Source organism: Gasterosteus aculeatus, chromosome 2 (assembly GCF_964276395.1).
Source record: "Gasterosteus aculeatus chromosome 2, fGasAcu3.hap1.1, whole genome shotgun sequence".
In the NCBI taxonomy this organism is placed as follows: Eukaryota; Metazoa; Chordata; class Actinopteri; order Perciformes; family Gasterosteidae; genus Gasterosteus; species Gasterosteus aculeatus.
The window spans coordinates 4,090,780-4,116,268 of record NC_135689.1 but is presented as its reverse complement, the minus strand read 5'-3'; the positions used below and the strand labels follow the sequence as shown (position 1 = coordinate 4,116,268).

The 25,489-nt window shown below is 49.0% G+C and overlaps 1 protein-coding gene across 2 annotated transcripts in view; it reads right to left on the bottom strand.

Annotated features, from left to right (window-relative positions):
* Positions 1–19,037, bottom strand: part of LOC120828941 (nuclear receptor coactivator 3-like) — a 37,730-nt gene extending 18,693 nt beyond the window's left edge. The window contains exon 1 of one of the 2 annotated variants that reach the window (XM_078086729.1): positions 18,835–19,037. The gene's annotated coding sequence lies outside the window, so the exon portion shown is untranslated. The remainder of the gene's footprint in view (positions 1–18,834) is intronic. The other variant, XM_078086730.1, reaches the window with a different exon arrangement.
* Positions 19,038–25,489: the final 6,452 nt, after the last annotated feature.

Here is a 25,489-nt window from a genome sequence, read left to right as displayed (position 1 = left end):
GCGATAGAGATAAACCGTACGTTACTTTCCTTTTTGTTACCAGGATGTGTGAAAGCCCCCGTTTACAACCAATTATCTGATCACGCCTAAATGAGCGCGGATGCATGGCGTGTGCGTGCGTTCGCATGGCCGACCTCATGCCCAGCATGCCTATATTGTGTGTGTGTGTATGTGTGTGTGTGTGTGTGTTCACCGTCAGTGACCTGACCGCTGGCTGCACCCGTGATTGGGAGCAGATGGGGGCCGTCTGTGTGTGTGTGTGTGTGTCTGTGTGTGTGTGTGTGTGTGTGTGTTGGGAGGAATAAGGAGGAGGGGTGCGTGCTCTAGTTTGGGTGATGTATGGACACTCGCACACCAACAAAGACCCTCCTTCAACCAATGAGTTTCCTATTCATTTTAAAAAAAGGGGGCCAGACTGCTTAAGTGGGATGAATTTATAGCTCGGCTGCAACACAAAGCAAATGACTCCATATTTTTTCTTTTTGCGCTGAAGTTGTTTCTCCTCTCGGCGGTTAGCCATCGGCGCGAAGCCTTGAACGTAACAGCCGGCGACGAGCTGTAGACGCAGAGGTGGTCGAGCTCGCAGAGAGACGTGACAGCCCGCCGCTCGCGGCCCGCGGCTGCTCCTCAATTACTCGACGCCAGAGAACTAAACAACCTTTTCGGCGTATGAATGTGTGTGCGCTTGATGCACTCGAGCGACGCAGTAAAAAGACGCTTGTTAAAGCAAAGCACTTTAAAAAGGCAGGCAGTAAAGATGCAGCCACAGTTCACGTTTCACCGTGGATGCCCACACGGGCGCCGTTGACTCCACGAACTGCTCGGTGTGTCAGACAGCAGAAAGTGACTGCAGGCACAAGAGACGAGAGACACTTGCTGTTCATTTTACGACGTTGCTGAACTCGAGATGAATTCACGTTTCCTCGGCCTCTACTGTCCCTGTACGGCTCACTTTAATCAGAACGGTGTTAAAGCAGATAATTGGTATTCGGCTTAACGCGTCGGCGCGTCACACAAAGCAACATCGCGCATTATTGTCCAATCTTTCTGTGTGTAAATGGAGTTACAGAAACATTGTGGACTCTGGAGGCTTTGCGGTGTTTAAAACCAGATGAAAGCTTTGGCCTAAAGTGTCCCGGTCAATGATCGCCTTGTACAGTATTTATAACGGTCATAATGCCAATTCTATTATCTTACACTGATGGGCTTTTATGTATTGTGTTGGCTTTATGTGTTCATTGCTAGTTCTTTATTTGTCTACCTGCCCAGGGACACGGACACAAACGAGCTTTTAATTTTGCGCCGTCCCTGCAAAAGAAACGCAAACGGAACAAAAAGGAAAGGACACTTTTTCACACGTTAGTGACGAGCGTCAAGTTGCACAGAGCCGAGAAGCCGCCCCGATAAGATAAAGACAATAAAACCACACGCGCCTCCTCATCTGTAACCTTCGGCTGAACCGAGAAAAAAAAAAAAAGACAAGACACAATGAACAACCGCGAGAGCAGGAGAGCCGATGCAGCATTTATCTCCTCCACTTATGAGGAAATCAGTCGGGATGTTTCTCAGGACCCGTCCAGGTACCAAGACCAAAACCGTCCACAGAACCGGATCACACCTGGACGCTAATCGGAAAGAAGATAAGAGACCGTTTGGACCAAAAAACAACAAAATTTAAGATTTTTGGGGGAAAAAAGGGATCAGAGTTCACGACCACAGGCTCATCTGGGGCAAAAACACAGCTCAGCGGGTTATAAATATATCACACGGGATTGAAAAAACATTTCATCTTTCGTTTTCGATTGATGAACAGTTGCAGGATGAGGTTTTGTTGCGGCAAAAGTGGAGCAAAGGACCCGTGAAGAAAAAATACTGACAAAACAAGACCAATAACAGTGAAGAAAAACAATTTATCTTTTTTTATAGGCTGTTGTTGACCATTTGTGGGAGAAACTTTCTTGTAAGATGTAAGCGGGAATTTGTCAGCCGGCCCACTGGTGCAGATCAAATACGGCTCTTAATCCAGTTTGCGATCCTATTATTGAAACCAAATCCTTTGAAATCCACCAACAAATCTGATTAAGATTAACTTGTTCCATTTGCAATTAACTGAAGTTGAAAAAAGTTAAAGACGACCATTGTAGCTTCTTTCAGTTATATCGTTAATAACAATTAAAGTATATTTGAGGTTTTACAGAAACAAATGTCTTTTTGATGGAATGTGCTTAGTTTGTATATTGTGTTCAGAAAAGTGAATCATTATTTTTTTTAACTGAAAATATCAACAAAAACATCCGGAACATGTTTTGCTAATAAAAGAGGAGGAGATCAGATGGATAACTGGCCAAACGGGATAAACATGCCTTGTGTTATTTGCTTAAATTCAAACACAACACACCCTTTAAAAAAGTAATTCATGAGAAGCCAGAAGGATCTTTGCCTTTAAGAGACACGACTAACAAGCTAAACGAAACTTCGCTCCTTTCTTCTACAGCGGCGCTTTTCTCCCCATGTGTCCGGCCCGCGCGCCACAGCGAGCAACGCGTAAAAGTACATTGTGCGTGAGTGTGTGTACTCAGGGGGGAACCCCCCCCCCCAACACACACACACACACACACACACACACACACACACCAACAGAAGATGGGGAGGGTCATTCTCAGCCCGCCCCCCGTCTGAAATGAAGTTGTAGAAGACGGGCAGCGGCTTTCTAAGAAAAAAGTGCCGGTCTCCATCATCATCATCATCCCAGACCGGCTCTCCTTTGCTGTCAAGAAGCACTTTGACGTTTTATTGTCCTCCTCGCTCGCAGCAAACAAAATGGCCTCTGAGCCCAGAGACAACGTGAGCCTGAACTGCGCATCTTCAGACCAGTTCCCGCCATCGCAGCACACAGCCGGCCGCTCAAGATTCACACCTCAGAGCGCCGATCGGAGGAGGGGATCTAAAATAAAACTAAACTCACGCAGGGGAGGAAACCGCCGGTTGCGTAACTCATCCTTTTTCCAAAAAAAAAAAAAAAAAAGGCGGAGGAAACCGAACTCGCAGCCACAGCAGATGAATAAAAGTTCACAACAATGAATCTGCAGTCACTCGAGCAGCTGAGCCAACGAACCCTGAAAGAAGACGCGCAACAAAAATCTTTGTCTTAGTTGATCTTTTTCTCGTCATTCTTTCGTTCGGCTCAAGGCCACTTTGAAACGACTCCACGGGGGAAACGTCTGTTTTGACTACAAGCAGCTTAGTTGTCGGCCGTTGACGGGACAAAACTTGGGCTTTGCGAGATTCGGTTCGATATGAGGCGGATAAATACGTCCAGGATTAAAAGTGAGCTCATGCTTTACGTTTACTCGACGCAGTGTTTCACTAGTTGTGAGAGTCCTGTAACCGGCAGGTTACTAGGCCGCGTGCTTCACAACCAGTTCCCTGGCTGGTGAGAACGGACCGACAAACATGAGCTAAACTGAATGCAAACTTTTAAAAATACAACACGGAGCTTGAAAAAAAACGCTTCTCCTTTTTTCGTGTTTGCATAGCGGACAAAAACAAAAAAAAAGACATTCTTCAGCTGCACTCCGTTACGTTCTAGAATATTGGGGAGATTCTGTGGTGTGATGATGCTGATTTATACTGATGCAAACTGATTGGTGGCTCCTCTGCACCCTGAACGGAAGCATCTGCATTTTCTCCTCTAATTTGTCCCCGATCGCTTACGTAGCACACGTTTAATGAATGGCTTATTCTTCTTGGTCAAAACAGCATGAACCTGCAATAAAAGTTTAACGAGGTTCACGCTGACGCTATAAAGTAGCGTTTAGGCGGCCAGGCGGCGTGTCGTGTGACAGTTTCCGTGTCACCTTCGTGAACTTTGCGCTGCAAAAAAAATGAGTGACGGCTCATTTCGGTCAAACCCCGACGAGAAGGAAGCTGCGCGTTACGCATGGCGGCGCGTGGGCTCGACGAGACGAGGCGGACGTTTGCGCGTTTGGTTTGCAGCCCAGATAAGAGAAGAAGTACAGCAAAGCGCGGGACTCCGTTTGGGTGTGATTCAAGGTGTGAAGACGCGTGCCAACAGGCCGCTTCGGACTGGGTTAAACCAAAGGGCCTCAGTGGGAGCCATCGTGCATTATCATAACATAGGGGAGCATTTCTGAGAGGCAATTAACCGCGGACCGACAGGCGAGGCTGTCATATGCAAGAGCGATGGACGACCGGAGCGTCGGTAAATACCAGAAACACTCCTGTCATCACAAAGGGGGAATTACCTCGTTACAGGCCGCAGGGGGGTCGAGGAAGAAATGCAGCGGGTTTGCAGGAAAACAGTTGTCACCTTCTTTGAGTTACTGTTGGAGAAAGTCATTTAAAATGAGGGGAAAGCAGCGGCACAATGAGGCCACACAGCCTGAGGTGGAGGAAAGGTTTCCGTCGTTCTGGCCTAATTAGAGTAAGAGGTCAAATCAATAAGACACACCCCCTTCATGTTTAACCCCGCAGAGAAGATTCTGGGTTTGTCAATGAGACAGAAGTAGTAGTTAAAAGAAAAGGTTGCTTTCTTTAGGGGAATTCATCAAAACTGTTTTTGAATGCTTTTGCATATTTGTGTGGAGCATTTCCATGCACACATTTCTCCAGCAATAAGTGAAAAAAACAAATAGTGTGAATGGCGAGTTTTCTCACGTATTGCATTTAATAATAATACCAAATGCTACATCTCAATACTTGTTGCATCGGGTCTTTGCTTATTTTAATTCCGCGGAACAGACAACCAGCTGATAAGCATTTAAATCAATATAAAATATCATCTCATTGAGGTGTTACAGTAACTAAAACCCCTGCACTCCATTTAAAAACATTATCATTTTAATGTGCATTACTATTTAATCATCATAAAATGAACTCCGCTCAGAAAGACTCAACGTAGGATGATGATGTCAAGTTGCGAGTAACTATGAAAACCTCATATTACAATTGTTCTAAAACTACTAAAAAGCAATTTATTACTGAGCAGATGGCATTTCATCAAATAAATACGCATGATACGCTGATTAAATGATGGGATTTAAAAGATTATGAATGAATACATATATAAATTAGCTCCACGTTAACTTGCATAGAGAATTGTGTTCAGCCCATAATTAGTCAGTGGTAATAACCCGGAAGGCGAGGAGCCATATTCTGCAGAATGACTACTTTTACTCTTGAAGTAGACAGAAGATGATTGAAAGTAAGAGTTTAGTTGGTGTTAAAAAAACTGCCTGTCTTTGTGGTGAAGGTGTTTTTCTCAACAAAAAAAATAAAGAAAAAAAAGAATTGCGCGCGGATAAAACCGCTCGAGCTGCCAAGAAAAATAGCAGCACTTCTTTTGCTGATGCACGTTTGTGCGATGATGAGTGAGTGCGTTAAGAGTGTGAGAGACTTTCTTCAGTGCGAATGGGACATAATTGGCTCACAATAACCCATCAGTGAGGCCTCAGCGAGAGAACACCATCTTCTCCTCCACCTCTACTTTGCTCGTCGCCTCCTTCCTCGCACTTTCCTTCTCCAGGGTGACGGCGAGGGAGCAGATTCTCCACTTAAACCCGCCCTCCCCCATTCCTCCCCCATTCCTTCCCCTCCTCCCGCTATTTATTTGCTCAGAGTCCAAAAACTGCACAGCACAGGGAAAAAATGATGGGGGGGGGGGGAGGAAGAAAAGAGAGGGCAGGGAGGAAGGTAGACACACACACACACACACACACACACACACACACACACACACACACACACTCCTGGTGGAGCATCTAAATCACATTAGCCGCCTGCCTGACATCCATCACTCCCACAGACGCATGCCGGAGAGGCAGGGAAGCTGCACGGCAACATGCACACCCACCCACCAACAAACACGGTCACCGAGCAGCCGACACACCTCGAAACCACAACGACAGCGCTGCCCCCCCCCCACCGCCGCCACCGTGCACAACGCTCTCCAATCACAAAATCAACTCGCATTCGCCGGCGTGCACATCACTGTCGGCACACATCAGCCGTGCATTCGGGGGATCCTCTGGTAACAGAAAGCTGCATCGTGAGAAAAGAATCAACAATTTAATGATAAACACCCCCCCTCCTCCTATTGTGTTAACTGTGGTTGTTTTATATATTTAAAGGGGACGCAGCGGAGGCGAGTGACATCTTGAGAAACCTTTTCTTTTCCTGTCGGTATCGAGCCTCCTTTCCCATCAGAGGGGGAGGGGGTCCCTCATCAAAGTGTGCGTTTGTTTTTGTGCGTCGACCCATTTGTTTGTTGGGTTGCCTCTCATCTTGGAGAGGCCGCGTGGCGCTCCTTACCCGGTAGGATGCATTGTGCGTTTTATCTGAACAGGGCTGTCTTGATTGGCCGTAAGGATGTCGGGAGAGAAAAAGGGAGGCGGGTTACGAGCGGCAGGACAAACTTAACGTACGCGGCGCCACATGGCGCCCGCCGGGCAGAAGGAGCCGGCGGGGCCGCACAGCGCGGCCCCTCGTCCGTCGAGTCGGCCCCCTCGGCTCCCGCCGCTCCGCCTCCCTCTCCGCCTTGTTAACTCAATAACACCCACAGACTCCTCTCACAAGTCAGAAACCAAAGAAGAAAGAAAAAGCCTCCTTTCGCTCTGCTCCTGCCTCCTCTCCTCTCGTCTCCTTCACACCTTTTCCCCCAGTCGAGCTTAATCCCAACCGGAGGATTACTGCGCTTTATTTTGCCCATCTCGTTGACGGGGGGGGGTTTCCTTGAGCGGTGAAATGTGCTGAAACCAAGACGTGCGATTGGCCGACGCTCCAAACATCCCTTTAGTTTGTAGAGCGTCACACCCGTCGGGATCTGACGCCAGCGTGGCGCGACCGGTGACGCGCGTCATTTTGAACTTGACCGTGAAAGGAGCTCAGCACGCTGCTAACGGGTTTGTTAGCGGCGACGCTCAAAGAACCCACTCGTTATTGCAACCAGCGTCTGAACTTCCTCACTGCAGGTTAATTGGTGACTCCCCACATCAGTAAAGAGGGGGGGGGGGATAAAATTCAATTTAGCCGGGATTCTCTGCTGGCCAACAGCAGGACGGATCCGAGTGGGCGGTACCCGGACACGGCGTGGTTAAGGAACTGCTGATGGTCTGCGTGCATGCGTGCATGCGTGCATGCGTGCATGCGTGCATGCGTGCGTGCGTGCGGCATCAAAGAGGCGAGCGAGAGGGCTGCTCCTTTAGGTGGCTCATGAAATCATTTAATATCAGGGACACACGCACGCCGTCTGATGTGCGATGAGAGAAACCATTAGCAGTGAAAACGGGCTCTCCCCGCCCCGCCGCTCAGCAGATCTTAGTCAGAGCCACAGTTACGGGTCTATTTATAAATTCACTCCTCTTTAAATGTTCTCCCTCTCTAGCGGGGAGCCGCTTTGTGCAGCTCGCAGCCCAGAAGGATGCATTCCTCCTGCTCCTCTCCCACACCCCCCACCTCTTCCTCCTCCTCCTCCTCCCCACTGGCTGTCTCCTCTCCCTTCCCCCAGCTCTTTCCTGCTCCGCGCCTCCCTCTCTGCCTCCCCTCCGTCTCATCCGGCTGTACATGCAGCAAGGAACAAATTCACCGGGGGAAAGAGAGACGGTGAAGGAGAGCTGGGAGGAGGAGGGAGGAGGAGGGAGGGTTGAGAGCAAAACAAGAGCGAATGACAGGGAAAGAAAGGGTGAGACAGAGAGAGCGAGACGGAGGGGAAGAGGAGGAGGGACGGGTGGGTTGGTGGGAGAGCAGCGAGGAGGAGGAGGAGGAGGAGGGAGAAGCTCACTCTCACTACGGCGATGGGCGTTCCTCTCGCAGCTCCTGCTAGGTCAAAAGTTTACCGTGGTTTTAATTTCACCTTTCCGCAGCCAATCAGAACGCGTCTCCGCGTGCTGTGGGAACTTTGACCCACTCCGACACATCGGACTGTGAATTTTCAAAACGCTCCTTCTGCTCGCGCCCTCCCTCCCTTATTATTATTTCCCAAGCTGCATTTTTATTCGTCCTTCATCACAAAGGACAAAAAAGACCAAAACAAAAAAAACGGTTGTTGATCGAAGGAATGAAAAAAAGGGATTTATTGTTTTTTTGCATTTCAGTACTTTTCCTCTGCGAGACGGCGCGCGAGTCGAAAAACCACGAGATCAACAGCCTCGTCCTCGAGGATGGACCCCATGGACACACGAGTACCCCCCCCCCCACCACACGGGTACTACACCCACCAATCAGCCTGCTGCTGTGCGTGTGTGTAGAGGCATGTGAACGAGCAGCGTGTGTGTGTGTGTGTGTGTGTGTGTGTGTGTGTGTGTGTGTGTGTGTGTGTGTGTGTGAAGGGGGAGGAGGCTGCAGTTAGATCATAGCATCAGGGAGGGGAGGGGCTGCTCTGCAAATAGAGCGAGCAGAGAGTCGGCATGGCTGGCGTCGCTAAGTAGAACGGCTTCAAGCCTCGTGTAAGCAGACTAGCCCCAATGTGTGTGTGTGTGTGTGTGTTTCTCCAGCCTCTTTATCACTGTGCATGTTTGATTAATTAACAGCCACAGTTATTGAAGATGCTCCCTGTTGTTCTTTTCTCCCCATATCAACGGTACGATTGCCTCCACCTCCACCTCCTTCCACCTGACTGTGATAATCACACACACACACACACACACACACACACACACACACACCTCATGGAGAGCAGCAGGCTGTGAATATCACGAGATGAAGTGTGCAGACTCAGAGACTCTGAGACGTAGCGAGGTGCAGAGGAGTCTTCCACCTGTAGCTGACTTTCTCTTCACGCACGACACGACTCCATCCAGCTCTCCACCCGGGAAATAAAATAATGTCAGTTACAATCAGCCGCCCTTTAAAAAAAAAAAAAAGGGATGAGTCTTGTGATGTCTCCATTTGTCTCACGGTCAACAAATCCCTTCATAGCAAACAGGAAACGGATCCCAGGGTGAGGTTTTGTCTTGTGATGCTTCTCTGCCATAGAGCCTAATTATTGTCCAAAGACGATGAGGCGAATCGTTCCAGAGTGTCTAATCTGAGAATAATCCCCAACAGATACACCATTTATTCCAGTAAGAGTATCGTTTGCTAAAAAGAGTCTTAAGACATTATTTGGCCTATTTTAAAACAACAAGAGCCGCGCGCAGGATTTAAAGAATCCGAATGAATCTTCTCTATACGCTAAATTATAATTACGTGTTGTTACAAACAACAGCTTGCAAAACAACTGGTAAACAAAGTCGAGCTCTAGGAAATGCAGAAATCCGACAATCAGCTATCAGACAATTGGATTTGTTTAGTCCCGATACAGATAGCATTCATTTCTAAAAAGAAAAGTCATTTACATATTAAGTGGAAATGTGAATTCCAGTAGAATTGAATTAGTCGACCCGATTGTCATGGACACCTGCATCCGCCTGGGTACCCGTGCATCCCTCCTTTTGCCCAACAAAAACCGGCCAAACATGTTAAAAAACGCCCAGAGATATAAAGGATAAGGATCTGATCTTGGATAAAATTCCAGCAGCAGACGACCGAGCAACAAGTGAATCATCGCCTCCATCGCTTAACAACCACCACCTTCAGGGCTCGAGGTGAGCCGATCACCTGACGTCTCCCTTCAGCTCTTCGTTCCCTCTCCTCCGACAGTCCTTCGGTCAGAGGGAGGAGCGGCTGGGTTTTTTTCGTGGAGGTGTCAAATTCAGGGACTTCAACCCATGCGTGAAGCGTCCCCGACTGAACGGCAGCGGCGGCGTAGTCTGCAGCACCTTGACCGAGGGAGCGAGGCCGTGGCGTCACGCCGGGGTTTAAGGTGACACAGCGGCCTGTCAAAGAAAACGCTTGAAAGCCAACAATGTCAACTGCATTGCCCATTATTCCGCTGCCAGAAATCCCCCCCCCCCCCCCCCCCAGTCACTTAAACCCCAAAAACGTTTGGAAACTGCGAAACAGACACGAGCGACGCGAACAGAAAAAAATCTGCGTCGCTGCGTCGCTCCCGTTCGCCAGGAGCTCGGTTTAGCTTTGTGGGTAAATACAAATTCTGATCAACAAAAACACGTTGGTCACGGCGCAGAGTTACCAGATACCTGGCACGGCCGCTTTGTGACCGGTCTCCTGGTTTACAAATCAAACAAACCACCGGAATGACGGGACTGAAGGTCACACGCACAAACTGCCAGGGTTACAAACGGCGCGCTTTGTGCGGGTTTCCTGTGCGGTGAGACGTGTGGCAAGAAGTCGATCAAAAAGTTCCAGTTTCAGGGAGTTTGATTACATTTTCAACATTTAAAGCTGTTGAGAAAGTTGTAACACGTTTGTCAAAGCTTTGCTCCGCCTCGTCACCATGAAGGTCAACAAAGAGGCCTCTGGGAGGACTAAAAGAGTCACTTCTGCGATCGAAGCAAACGTGTTTCATCCGACCAAGACTGAAGGTGAAAGTGTACTTGTTCATATAAAAAAGAAATGAAATAAAAGAAACTGTACACATGGTCTTTTTTTAAGTTGGAATCTCACCCACTTGTTGCTTCACGCTGTCCGATTCTCTATTTCGTCTTCGGAAAGCAGCGCCGGGGGATCAAACGAGCACTTCGCTGGAAGCGCTTTGTGGCCACGGCAACGCTTCCTGCCGCCGCGTCACCGAAAAAACCTGAAGGCAAGTCAGGTAATAAGAGGAGAGCACGGTGCCCCCCACTTCTACAAAGTAGTGTCTTGACTAAGAGCATTGATGAGGGAGGGAGAGCCGTGGAAGTGAGACGAGAAAGGAGACTATGATTATAATATATATATATATATATATATATATATATTATATGTGTGTGTAGTGCATTTCTACAACTAAACCCTACAGACCAGGAAACGGGAACAAAAGGGTTTGAAAAGATCTGCAGATCTCTGGGGGGGGGGGTCCTGTCCTGGATTATGTCATGTTTTTGGGGGGGGGGGGGGTTTAAGCACACCTGGCCAGTTGCTTTTGGCACAGACCTGCAGACGGTACACGGGGGGGTCACGGAACGGAGTTACTCAACACTATATGACGCTTTGTTCTTTTCTGACCACCTACGAGCCGAGCTAAAGGTCGCAGCGCAAGTGTCCTCCAGGTAAATTATTAATGACTCCAGTTCTTTTCCTCCCCGAACCTCAGCTCCCCCTGCGTCCGTCTCTCCTCCAGCTTTGATTGTTGTTGTTGTTTTCTCGCTGTGCGTCGCCACCTCCTCCCTTCTCCTCCACCCTCCGTGCGTCCTCCCCCCCTCCTCCCTCCTCCTTTCTTTGTGTGAGGAGATGGTGTTATTTTTAGCCCTGTTGAGATCGGGCGAAAGATCGTGCTGGGCAGACACGTACTCTCCACAAGGCCGTCGCTGGAGGCCTGTCACCAATGTTTCCAGTAAACACCGTAAACACACACACACGCGTGTGTTTACGGTGGCGTAGGCCCGACCGAGCTGCTTTCATTTGAGTGGACAGAAAAGTTACACACATCCGCACCTTTTGCAAAGACATTTTAAACGTGGCGAGTAGCCGTTTTAACTCCATTTTATAGCTAAACAGAACAGTGACCATTGACAATATAGTAATCAGAGTGATTGACAGCTGCGTGAGAGACCCCTCGGCTCGGGTTGGTTGTTCTGTCTTCAGATGTGGTGGGATGTTGCAAAACGCACTAAAGGAGGCAGAGGAAGCGGATTTTTCACAGATGACCCGTCTCATGCGCAGTACTGACGTACTGACAGTATGAGAAACAGCGACGGCGTGTTATTTCTACACCAAGTGGCCGTCTTCTTGCTGACGTGTGAACAGGTCGTCTCTGGTCTTGTGGATTCAACAGGTTAGCAAAGTCTGAACAGCTTGTTTGCGTTGATTTTTATGTTTTTGCAGCTTTGACCCGTCAGCGTTGAGTTTAGTTACACCGTATTATAGTCAAGGGACGCAGATTACAGCAGTTGTGCACATTAGGGAGCTGGAAAAAAAACAAAAAAACATTTCTAACTGGTCCCGATGATCAGTTAACACACTGCTAGCACTCTTTGATGACTCTATATTAATATACCTGGAAATGATATGACCAACTAAATTACAGATTTTGCTGAGCAGGCCATTAAATGAACAGCAGCTAAAGCAGAGGGGGACTGAGGGAAATTAATTCACACATGAAAGTTATTAAAATCTGAAATAAGAACAAATGCAAATATATTTAGAAAGAATAAACATAAATATACAATGATCTAAAAACAGACTGAATGGCGGGTTGTAAGCCCGCCTCCTTTCGTCTCCTAAGCGCTATGAATACATTGTTCCAAGCAGATGCTGCTGAAGTGTCGGCGGGTAAAAAAAAGAAAAAAGCAGCAGCTGCGTGGGTCAGCGACACCGCCGCGCAGCACGTCACTCAGGTCCCAATGACGCAGCGTTTTCAGACCACTTCCTCTTCAACTTCTATTCAAGGAAGTCAATAAGAGCAACTGAAGAGGAAGAAGGCATGAATGGTATTCGTCTCAATTGAATGCATGAAAAAAAAAAAAAAAAAGTGGCATCATGTTTTCCATTCCATCAGCCCTCCCACTCATCCGCAGTTATCAATTCAAATGTTTGCACCTACACAGGCGTGTTCGCAGCGGCCTAAGCAAATAGTTGGGAGGGAGAAGGGCGGCCTTCCCTCCATCACACCCCGTTTGTCTGCGTCGATCCGCTCCACAAACACCGGCGGCGGCGGCCTCGTAGATCTGCAGGAGGGCCGTGGCCGCTCACCTGGCGGTTACCTGAGTCCAACAGGAGGTGATATTTCATCCCGGGGCGTCGCGTCGAACCAAATAATAACTGGAACACGCACGAGTCTAAACGCAAGCGACGCCTTCGACTTGGAGAAGGTCTGACACCTTGAGATACGCAAACAACCGCTACGAAATGCTCCCCAAAGAGGGACACGGGAAGAACCGGAACCTTCGTCTCGCATTGCGTAATATCAATATTTAAATTCTGGCCCCTTTCCCTCTGAAGAGAGCTCGGGGGCGGGACCGCCTGTTTACGACGACTCACGGGACAGAACGGATCCATTGTGATGGAGGGAGGAGGCAGTAAAGGAAAGCGAGAGGGGACGAGGACGGGGAGGAAAAGCCGACTCAACCAAAGACGCGCCCTCCTCTCGCCTCCCTCTCCTCTCGGCAGAGGGCGGAAGGCGTGCCGCTCCGCCGCCCCACAACGGAATGTCAAATTCAGCCGTTTGACTGATGCCTGAGCCCTCCTCTGCTCGCCGCGCGCTCGCTGTCAAAACGAAGTCTGAGCGCCTCCCACACAACAGCTACGGAGCCGAAATGAGATCGATCCAATCAGCGGTATCAGTCGTCTGTCGCGCAATGCTGCTAAATAACTAGGATGTGCCGACTTCCGTCAGTTTTCCATGTAACTTGAAGTACGATGAGAACGGTCTGAAGGAGGAGTCCGGGTTGAAGGCTGAAGTAGAAAAGGCGGTTATCGCTGAGGTGGCACCGGGCTCTCAAACCTGCATATTCACTTACACTTTAAACAAAAACAGGCACGTTTACAGGAAAAAACAGAAACTGCTCATAGTATGATCATCAAATGCCATTTAAAATTGAATTTCCAGTCTCGCGCCCCTTGAAGACTGACGACCATGTGGTTGAAGCCAGCGGGGATCTGAATTTAGAACGAAGCCATCGCTCATTCCGTCATTGCGGTGGGTACGCAGATAAGCAAGACTCTTGACATCCCAGCGCCGACGCTGCAACCTCGGGAAGGAGGCCGAGGGGCACCAAGGTGAAGGGGGTGGGGGTAGCGGACCTTGGAGTACTCCACCCCCGCCTTCCCGAGATGAACGATGCTGCCAGTGACGGCGGGCTGTGTGTGTGTACGTGCGTGTGCGCGGAGTGATGTAGGACGTGTGTCGGCAGGATGGGAGCGAGCCGAGGAGGTGGTCACGTAACAGCTGGGTTCAGGCAGAGTTTAGGCCACTTGCTTCCTGCAGCAGGTTGACATTGACCTCAACTCCTACCCCATAAATGTTGGGTGTGTGCGTCCATATGGGCACCAAACAGGAGCTCCGAAACTGCTTTTTATTTTTTTATTTTTTTTTTACAATGGAAAAGAAGTTGGAACATTTTTTTTTTTAATAGCTGCAGTTCCCTTCTTAGAACCGCGCCACCCACCACTCCGAGGAGCCCATTAACAGGCATCGGTTACCACCCAGCCAGAAGAAACGGGAACCTCCTCCCCCTTAAACCTCCTCTCCTCTGTTCAGGTCTGGCAAATGTCTTTTTTTCTTACTTTCTTGTAAACAATGCTGCACGTACACTCCCACGCGCTGGACCTGCACCAGTGGAAAGCCACGTTGGTCTCCCTGAAAAGCAGTGTTTGAAAATCCTGCTGAACTCCTGTGTGCACGTGGAGAACAAAAGGGTAAAACACGGAAGAAAAAGCATCCTCCATGTCGGGCACGGTGCGTGCTGATAACATGAGGGGTTTACAGGTGTGTATCAGAAACCCTTGCTGACGGAGGTCTTCTGCCATCTTGGCTCTAAACGTCTCAAGAGACACTGATGGCCGATGTTTGACCTCTTTTGACGTAGTCACTTCTGCTACGGCAACCAAAGAATGGCCGATTTACTCACTTTTCAAATCAAATTAAAATGCTCAGCAGCCTCTTAAGCGGCCCCACAATAACCCTCTCACGGGGTCGGTTAAGAACCAGGTTTTAGGTTCAAACCAAGGGGACTCGATTTAGCGGTTGTTACCAATTATACCTGTATTGCATCAACGCCGCGCTGTGGCCATGCTAGCATTAGCGCCTGGCGGAGCGGCTCGAGTGGCCGTAGGCTCACAGTCTCGTTCGGGTACCCTAAGGAGTCCAGCCAGCGGGGGGGGGGGGGAGCGCTGAGGGATGCTGCAGCCCTCTGAGGGGAGGAGAGCTGAGGAGAGGAGGTAGAAGAAGCCCCAGGTAGCCTCACAGCAATGCACCATTAGAGGAAGGAAAACACAAAGCCGAGCTCTGCTGCTCGCTTCTTCTCCAGACACCGTATCCCTCCCGCTCTCGCTCGCTCGCTCTCCCACTGACCAGCTAAATATTTTATCAGCTGGCAAAAGAACCTAGGAGCCCGAAGGCCAGGGGTTCTTTTTGTTTGTTTCTCAAATTGAAGGAGGTATGTGTGTAGCGGAGTTAAAGGGGCTGAGGGTTTTATCGCCGACTACACCGTCAAGTGCTTTTGAATGGTGGTCACTTTGGAGAAGAAGTAGTGGTGTCTCTCTCTCTCTCTCTCTCTATCTCTCTCTCGCTCGCTGCTCAGTTCAGAACAGGATGAACGACCTTGAGCAGGCGCACAGGGCTGCGTTGCCATGGCAACGAAGCCTCGCGCAACCAGTAACAGCTGGATGCAACAGCACTCCCTGAATTTTAGCGGGAGTCGCCACGTTAATAAAATGACTCTCCATGTCTCCTCCTCCCCCTTCTCTCCTCCTCCCCCTCACTATCTAACCCCCCCCCCCCCCCCCTCCTTTGTCTCTCTCGCTCTCACACACACACACACACAGTAATTTGTACTAACACAAAAGAACGCCATGCCTGTGTAAATACAATGTTTGATATTAACGCAGAGCTGCAAGAACTTGTTTCGCTTAAGTGCCATTAATCAGACGCAGCAGACGCACGGCCGTGTGTAACAGCTGACTGCATTCCTCGAGGAAGACGCACAACCAAGAAGAAAAGACTACAAATCCAGCGTGAACCAGAAGTAACAAAACAAAAACACAGCGGAGGGAGAAGCGCACCGAGACGGTCACTTGACATTCCTCTCACAGAAGAAAAAGCTGCTCTCGGGAAGAAATAAAGCGGCCGAGGACATGAGCAGAGACATTCTGGGAGAGAGAGAGGAAGGAAACGGAAAGAGAGCAATCGACAGCTGTTCTCATGGTGCATCAGCTCATCGGTCCAACTCTGACACTTAGTTATTCCATCACAGACAAAATGTATGAAACCTATTTTTTTTACTGTTGGAAATTAAGATAAAAAAAATGAAAATGTTTGGATTCAAAATTCATTTTCCCAGAGGAATGACCAAAGAAAAGATCAGACCTGAGCAAGGACACCTCGCCTGTGCAGAGACCTGGCGTTCATAACATCGGGGTCCCCGATTACTTTTCAAAGAAATAGTGTGAACAAGTATCGGGTTTAAGGAAAGCCCTCGTTCTCACGGCTCAGCGAGGCTCGCAGCAGACTGGAACCTTTTCAAGGCCTGCAGAGTCCAGTGGATCGAGTGCAGCGTGCGACTTCCCTTGCATCCGGACGGGCCCTTTTTTAACTCTCAAATCGGTTTAAAAGGGAGGCGTATTTGATCTAATCAAAGATGTGTCTATCTGAGCAGAGGATGCAAAGACTTGTGTACACAGCCGGGCCAACCGGGAAGGCCTTTAGTGCACGTGAGCATGCATTTAGTGCACGTGCGCATGCATTTGTGCACGCAAGCGCCACTTTGTTAGCTTTGTCAGCATGCTTGGCGTAGAATGGGCTGTTAGCGCTGTTAGCTATGAGCTGCGCCAGCTCCCTCCGCTGCAGATGGGACGACACAACAGAGTGTGCAGCATCCTGACTTCTTCACAAAAGAACGAGCAGTCAGAAAACTTCCTGGTTTCACAAACCAGCGCAGTCGAGAGAAGCGACAAAAGACTGAAACTCCAGGTAGAATTCCACAGTACGAGGCGCCACCTGAGCTCCTCCCATTAATGGGCACACACCCTTCCTCCTAAAACACACACACACACGCACACGCATTCTCAGGCGGGTGTGTGATGTCCTGCCTTCCACCCACTCAGCCCTGTGAGCCTCGGCCTCAGAGACGGACCCAGTCACCAGCATCAACAACAGGCAGCGCATCACCGCTTCCGTCACACACAGACCGACGAGAAGTTAATCGCTCAAACTTTTTTTTTTTTTTAAGTCTGAATATTTAGCGACAAACTTAATTTTGAAATGCAACCATTGTTTATTTATTTCCAAAACTATGAATGAACTCATCTCTGGTAAACAACATTCAGTGCGCTGCTCTTGAGAAATTCTATTTCACAGATCTGTTGATTTAATCAGTGAATTGACAACACAAATGTAAAAGCTTTAGTTGATTTAGAATTTCTTTGGCTGCAGACGGCCTTGACATTTAGACCACATTCTTGCCCCTGTAGATTTTATTTGTCACCACTTTGGCTGACAATGACGCTTTGATTGTGCCCTTTTTTTCAGAAGAAAATAAGAGGAGCATCCGTTTTTTTGTGGTTTGGGGAACCATTCGGTGGTTACTCCTTCTCCAAAGTGAGCATTTGCGGTTTTCATGTCTGCTCATCACTGTAAACCCCACATCTTGGCTTTTAGGAGGACAATCGGGCGACACTGTATAGACACTCTGGAAATCTGGGGTGAACATTAAATAAACGCACAGATTAATTGCTGGTTAAAATAAAATCAGTCGTCGTAACGAAATTCAGCCACGAAACCAACAAATGCATTTACACACCAACCCCTGAGCAACGAACCCGACCTCACATCCCTCACCTGCCACGCACAACCCATCATTCAACCACTGTTTACACTCAGCGGAGAGCACCCTGCTATTATCCGGCCGCCAGATGCAGTCAGCTGGCCCTCGCGTCGCGCTCAAGGACGCGGTGATTTCTCCGTGCACGCGCAGGCGCGCACACACACAAACGCACGCGCGCACGCACGCCACTCCGGCTCGGGGATCGAGTCTTGGTGCCTTCAGGGTTACAGGACAACGCGCGTGTGTGTGTGTATATGTATGTACGTGTGTGCGCGCGCGCGCACGGGGCCACGCTGCTGCCCCCTGCAGACACGCAGCGGGACGCGTGCAGGATGAGGCGGACGAAGGAGACCGAAGTGGCGGCTCGCAGGAGCACGGAGCACCGTCCGCCACTTCCCCGCGCGCGCATTTACAAGCGGCGCGTGTCCCGCTCTCCGCAAACACGTGCACGCCGGAGGCGTACAGTAGAGTCCGTGCACTTGTGCACGATTCCTCCCCCCTTCCCCTCCCCTCGCAGAGCAGTTGGGACTTGGGTGAAAGCGGGCGGGTTGACTGACAGACGTCACCGTCTGTCTGTCTCTCTCTCTCTCTCTCTCTCTCCCCCCCGCATGGCGTGTTTTGGAGTAACAATACACCCGTAGACGCGATCAGACGTGCCGCAGATGACACGCGACCGATCGCGTCTGCGTCGAGTGATGAACAAACAATTAGCTCGATTTTTTGTTCCCCCTCGTGTGGCGACAGCGTCAGGATCAGCTGTTGGACCGTCGCGCGGAGGCGATAGAAAGGGAGTAAATAACGATGTTTGTGTGTATGTTGGTATGTGTGTGTTTACGCATGGGTTAGTGTGTGCGTTTGTGTGGCAGAGCACCCCGCGTCCCCCATTAAAAACTTCCAGATGCTCCGTGTCTATCTGGAAACGCTCGTGCGTAAACTGGCCAGGTTTGGCTCGGTCAAGTTAAGTTGACCGCGAGAAAAGAAAACACACACACACACACACACACACACACACACACACAATCCGGTTGGTTTCGGGTTTTGCAGCACGCGGCTGACAAACAAACGCGACACTTCTCGTGCACTTCGAGCAGGTCGGTGAATCTTTCGCTGTCATGCAACTAAGCGAGCGTGCACACGGTGCCCCGGCGCGCCGCAGCGATGCCAGTATCGCACTGACGCGCAGAGCAGAAGTCGGTACATTTCCGTTTTGCCGTCGATATGCAAACCAAAACGCAAAAGTCGCGTGAAATCCGCCGTCAACCCCCCCTCCCCCTTCCCCGCTGCGCGAGCTTACCTCGTGGACGTCTCGCTGTGGCCGGGTCGATAATTTCTTCTTTACACCATTAACTCTCCGCCATCTTCGCCACTGTTTGTTTAAATGGGAAACACTCCCGAAACCCAAGAAGCCAGTTCTGTAAGTTGGGGCGGTCGCGGTGGCTTCTGGGTACTTGAGTTCGATGGGGCGGAGCGCCGCGCTTCGGGCCGCGCCGTCCACACCCGGACGCGGACTACAGCGCCGCCTCCTCCGTCGCAGAGGGAGGAGGGAGGGGGTGGAGGTGGAGGTGGAGGTGGGGAAACTGGCACCGTCTCTGTCTCGCAGCCTGCAGACGGATGTCAGCGACGATGCGCGAGCTCGTATTTTCGGGTAAAAGACGCGCAGAAGCTGAAAGGTTCGTGCGATGGTTCGAAAGCATGAATTTAAATTACACTTAAAAACATCTTCTGGACTTCCCACCAAGAGGCAGAGCTTTAGCCGAACCAGTTGACACCTTTTTAGACATCTTGAACTTGAAAATGAGGATTTGAAGGTTTTTTTCCTTCTCAAGCTGATTAAGATTCGTTAATCTCTTTGGATGAATTAAAGTCGTGGTTTGTGCGCCAGTGGGATTAGTTTACTACCACGGAGGACGGAACCAGTGGTTATTCCCATTATGCAAACCATCGACTGGCAAAAATACATTTTCTGTTTCAAGAAATATTCTTAATTATTATTATTATTTTGTGGAGAAGCCTCCATCTGCTGAGACAATTCAGTTTGGTCCAAAGTGCAAAAGGCTGGAAAGTAAAAAGCAATCCACATACTACGTCCACAATAATGTGTTTTTTAAGAATATGCTGTGTCTTTAAACCTATTTTTGTATATTTTTAGAAAAATAGTTACATTGACAATAGTTGTGTGGCTTACGACTATGTAGTGGATATATATTTCAAATGAGTAATAATAATATATAATTTAGATACAAAATACTATTTTACTTTACTGTGGAATATTTTGATATATACATTGACGCTTAGACGTTTGTACTTTTAGGTGCATTTTTAAATGCATATTGTTGACTTGTAACTGAGTATTTCTACTCTGTGGTTGCCACTTTTACTGAGATAGAATATCTGAAAACTTCTTCCACTACTGGTTATGATTATTATTATTAAATGAGCACATCTTATGTCAATGGATTGAGAAATATTTTTAGAACATTTACAAATGTAACTGTTGATTTGTAGACATGCAAACATGTGAGTGAAATGCAAAGTGTGACGAACCTGAAATATCAAGGTCACAATATAGTTACGCTTTGCATCAGTGTCGTGTTCTTCTCTCACGATTTAGATTTTTCTTCCTCCTGAAACAGCAGAAATGCTGACATGTCACCTCACGTCCTTCAGTCTTTTCGTTATCGCCGGCATCCTTCTGCGGAGTGCGTTTTTCTTCCCGGCACTGTGGCTCCTCGAGGCCTCCCGTCTCTTATAGATGAGGCCCATATGTGGGCTCCACGTGGGAGCTGGCAGGGTCGTGGCGGAGCGCTGACGTCGCAGCCGGGCGGCCTACTAACCGGGACGCGTCGGCACAGCGGCCCGGCGCCTGCCAAGATATACGAGGCGGAGACTGATAGCGCCCAAAATCCGTCTCTATGGTGATGCCAGGCGGACAAGAGCCCAGATAGATTGATAGACACACACACACACACGGACACACAGAGCGAGGAAGCAGCCTGCTGTGTCAATGACAGCGGGGATGAAAGAAGACGAGAGCTGGAAGGTGAGAGAGAAGTGAGACAAGATGATGAGCTAGTCGAGTTCAGGCAGTTTAAGAAAACGCAGAGACGAGATCACAGATGATGAGGAATGACGCCTATTGCCCGAAGGGAAGCTGGGAAACTCGTAGGTGTTAAAGAAACACTAAGTATGAGACGGGGAGCGAAGGAGAGAGCGCGGAGTTGTCAGTGTGACGCGGGGGGGGGGGCTCAAAAAGTACACAGTGAAAGTATAAAGTGAAAATAAGGTAAAGCTGCACCGGTTGGTCAGGGGGGGGGCACACGGGACGGAGATAAGTGTAAGAGACTACGCAGAGCATGAAGATGCTGAAATGGGGTCGGGGAGAAGGCCTAAAGCAATTAGCCTCACAGGTCAGCCACAATTCATCAGGCAAAACTAAAAGAACCACCGAGGAGAAGGAAATGTGATTAGAATAAAAGTCAGAGAGAAAAATTGAATTTTCTTGGAGAGCAACGATAAGCAAGATCCTTAGAATAGAATTTCTGTCAATCTACTATTCGTGAGCATTAAAGTTTGTCGCTTTTGTGTATTTCATGAGCAAAGAAACCAACCGCTCCCCAAAAAGAACTAATGGAACACTGTAAGCCTGTGACACACACGATCACCTGCTCAAAGACACACATGCATAAAGGAAGCAATAAGCAATAATGCGTCTAACGTCTAAATGCAGTCAGACAGAAGAGAAATACTTTTTTCTTCAGAAGCAGGAGAACGTTTTTTGGGCATCAATGTGCAGAAGCAACATGTGTCTGAGCCACAACAAAAGCCCCCTAAATAAATCAATGTTTCGTATTTTAGCTGCTTCATTCAGCCGTCACACAGCGCATTCCGATGGGAAGCGTCACTGAAACTTGTGAGACTCTTTTGACAAAACACTGTGTCCAAGTTTCCCTTTCAGTTCAGTTCACACAACCCACTTAAAAAAAAAAAAAACAGAACTCTTTACTGCAACCCGGAGTATCACAGTCGCTTCACGCTGACCTTCGCGGCGAGCTTCACTTTTCTCTGCTGACCGCTTCTGTTGTGGGTGTGTCCTGCATGTGCAACGATAAGAACCGAGTCGTATGTAAATCAACAGCGTCAGCGTGTCAGATACTGCATGTGGGAAAGCGCGTCACGTGACAAGCGCGTTGTGAGTCACGACCCGTAACACCAAACACACACACGCACACAGTGGAGCAGAGAGAGAGAGGGCCAAACCCCTTTTACAGCCGACCTCGTCGTCATGGAGGTGACCTTTTGCCCTCAGTCTGTGAGCCTTTTCTGGCATGAGAGCGTCCGGTTGAGGCCGGAGGAGTTTTAAAGAATTCTCACAACCAAACGGTTCCCGGGCGACGGGTGTTTCAGTCCGACGAGTCTAACGAGTGCTGAGCGTCACCCGTTGACTCATCAAACAAGCGTCCCTCGAGGTCTCCTGCCGACGCCCCGACGGCGTCACCATGCTACGAGGCCGTGACGCCGCGGTTCAAGCATGACTGGAATCTAAACTGGTTTTAGAGCTTTGCCTACCAATGATCTAATTTGTGTTTATTCTTTGGATATTATAAAACAGCTTCGAAGATTAGACACATACTGTATGAAAATACTGCTTTTTGTGGTGGAGTACGTCATTGCTCATTAGTCCTTCCTCTTCAGCGTGAGACAGTTGATAGATGTTTTCCTCGAGCCATCTGGCGTCCACAATATTTAAAACCACATTATTATGGTACTCAGTGTCCATCATTTGGAAAATTCTATAGTGTTGCCTGAGGCGAAAAGAAAACACACAAATGCCTTCACACACACACTTCACCAGCAGAGAAGTGTGTCTTCACTATTTCACTTGACCCTAACCCCCAAAGACACAACAGAGCACACTCCGTGTCTAATATCACCCTCATCATCATCACATTTCCTTCATCACAATAATCGATTATTCTTGAGTGAGAATTTAGGGGACTGCTGAGAGCCGAGCTGCGAGAAGGTGAGAGGAAGAGGGGAGCTGTTTAAAATTCCAAACAGGTAAGAATGAGGCTTCAGGAGGAACAGTGTGCACGCGCACACACACGCACACACAGATGTGAGACACGGGGAGACAGAAAAGAGGAAACCCGTATGCAGAAAATACTGTTGCAATTTGGACTCTGAGGCTGAGTTGAGGAACAGGTGACCTCGACTATGCACACGCACACATCTCTGATGAGCTGCTCATTTGCACTAGAATTGATACGTACCTTTATCTTCATATGTGTGAAACTATTTGAAAGCAGGAGATAATTGGGACAATTAAAGGCAGATGGGCAAAGGTGGAGCCGTGTAAGACAATCGCTTAAAAATCCACCATATTGCTCCCGTCACATTTAACCACCACCCTCCACCTCTGGGTTTGAAACCCACCTCACTCATCATTCAACGCAAAATCAATACAACATGATTTAGCAGATAAAGCAAAAAAACAACAACACGGGGGGGCAGTGGTAGAACCGCCGTCTGGAAAACCTCAAAAGTCTCTGTTTGGAAAAACCAAACCCCTCAGAGGGCCGAGGAGGGAGCGCGAGGGCAACATGCAGCCGGGCATTGTGTGTTTACCGTCTGCGCGGAAGTGTGTTACCGAGAGAAGGACAGATGAGACTGTATAAACACACGTGACCCCGCCAGCGCCGTCGACTGGCCCAGTTAGCGACTGTGTGTGTGCGTGTGTGCATGCACATGCATGTAGGAGGGCGAAGACAGTGAAGACAAAGTGTTCCAGATGCGCAGCCTGCTGGCGCAGACGCAGACACACAAAAACGCACGCACACAGAAAGCCTTCCACACTTTCCAGAGGACGACAATAAATCATCTTCCCCTGCAAATTTCTTTTGTTGATTTCTGTTTCGATCAATGTGAACGCCTGAGGCATAAAAGGCGGCACGTGCTGAGACTGCGGTCGTCACTCGGCAGCCTGTCGCGGGGTCGTCTCGTGCACTGGTTTGTTCTACAAGTACACAACCGCACAAAGAAGCCGAAAGGCGTGATGTGCGCGCTCGGATTCAAACAACTAAGTTGCAGTGTAAAGACAAAGAGGGGCGAAGTCTCTCCCTCTGTGTGCGTTGTAATCCGAGCTTCTCTTGGGTTTGTTGACTTAGTTCACGTTGGTGCATGTGAGCGCCCCCCCCCCCCCCCCTCCCTCCCCCCGCTAAGAGTCAAACTAAACGGCGTCGCCATGGAAGCAAAGCGCCCGACCTCCGCTGTAAGCTCCGTCAGCACTTTTGCCAGACTTTGCGCTGTTGGCGGCGAGCTGCAGCCGCCAGATGTGACCCCGTTGGGAGCGGCGGCCATGTTGGCAACGGAAATGCTCGCGACTCTGTGCGATGTCCGAATGATCGCAAAGCTTGCGAGTGACAGCGAAGCAAATCCAGGCTGTAATCGATCCAGGTTGGAGAGCACGCAGGGACAGATGTGTTAATGCTAGCCAAGTTTTTGGCTATCGCTGTTCTCAATGACGGCGTCGTGGTCTGATGATTGGATCTGACTTTGCTCTCGGTTTGAGATCACCTGCAGGTGTTTGCCTCCAGGAGATGAAAGTGTGCAACAGGATACCGATAAAACAAGTATCTTCAATTCTTGCAAGATGCCCATTTAAATTTGTTATATGCCCTTTCAAATGTTTTGCCATAGAACTGTTTTATTTATGTTTCAGGACGTATTTTTGCTTTTTGTCAAGCTATTACTAAATATGAATTTTCAAAACAGCTGATAAAAACACATAAACCAGATAGCAAGCTGGATATTTAATCAATCGGGCTATTGAGTGAAGTGTGATGCTGGATGAAAAATATATCCACAACCTTTCCGATGTGTCTTTCTTCTTCCCTCCGGTCTCCCTCATTTGTCTCACTGTTGTCTGCAGCCTCTTTATCTCTAATTTGCATTTCTGGCTCTGATGGACACTGCTAGGGCGCTGCTCTCCCCTCCATTATCCGGCTTCGCTCTGCTGTCAATCACAGCCCTCTCTCCTCCTTTACCCATTTGGTCTTCACTCCCTGTCGGCCTCGCACTCCCGTGCCACCGCTCCCTCCAGATGTTCCCCCCCACTGCCCTTCATTGGTCGACACCTGCTCCGTTGCTCACCTCACACACTCCCCTCTCGTCTGCTCGCTCACAAGCAGCCTCCAGGGCACCAATGTCTTAGATCTCCATCCAGATCTCCTCCTGCTTCATGGGTCACATAGTAAACCAAGTAAAGCCGGCTGGGAGAGCAGCTGCTGCCCAATTTTGCTCATTTGAGACAATCAACGAAAATAAAACGGAGGGCCGGCAATATCCAAGAGAGATTACACCGACACGCGCTTTTAACAGCACAAAGGAGCACGCACACACTCGCACACTCCCACGCACACACAAAGTCCTGCTAATTGTTGGCTATTAGCCTGCGAGTCTGAGATTGCATGTCTTATTAAATACAGAATTTCAAATGAGCTTCGTTAAATAAGAAAGTACTCCCCTTTTAATGAAGCTAATTTATATGGAAATTACCCATAATACTGACAATTCAGAACGAGATTTATCCTCGTTGGATGAAGGGGAGGAATTAAAGAAAAAAAAAAAGTGGGAATGCTGATTTTTTTTCCCCCTCCTCTCCCTCAGCCGGTCATTGTTGGACTCTTTCAGCAAGTTCGCCTTGGAAGCACTCAGTGGGTTTAGGTTGTGTGTTTTGGATACAACCACACAGTGTATACGTGTGTGTGTGTGATGGAGAGCGAGTGTGTGAACTCCTGTCCTTGTGCTGACCCTGCAGCGCTCCGGCCCGCCTCTCTGGTTCCCACTGATCCATCATGCTGTCTGCTCGCTCAGAGAAAACCCATTACTCTGAAACAACACAACACATTAGCAGTGAGCTGCAGGTGTCTCTCCTCCTGCTTCGTGCTCAT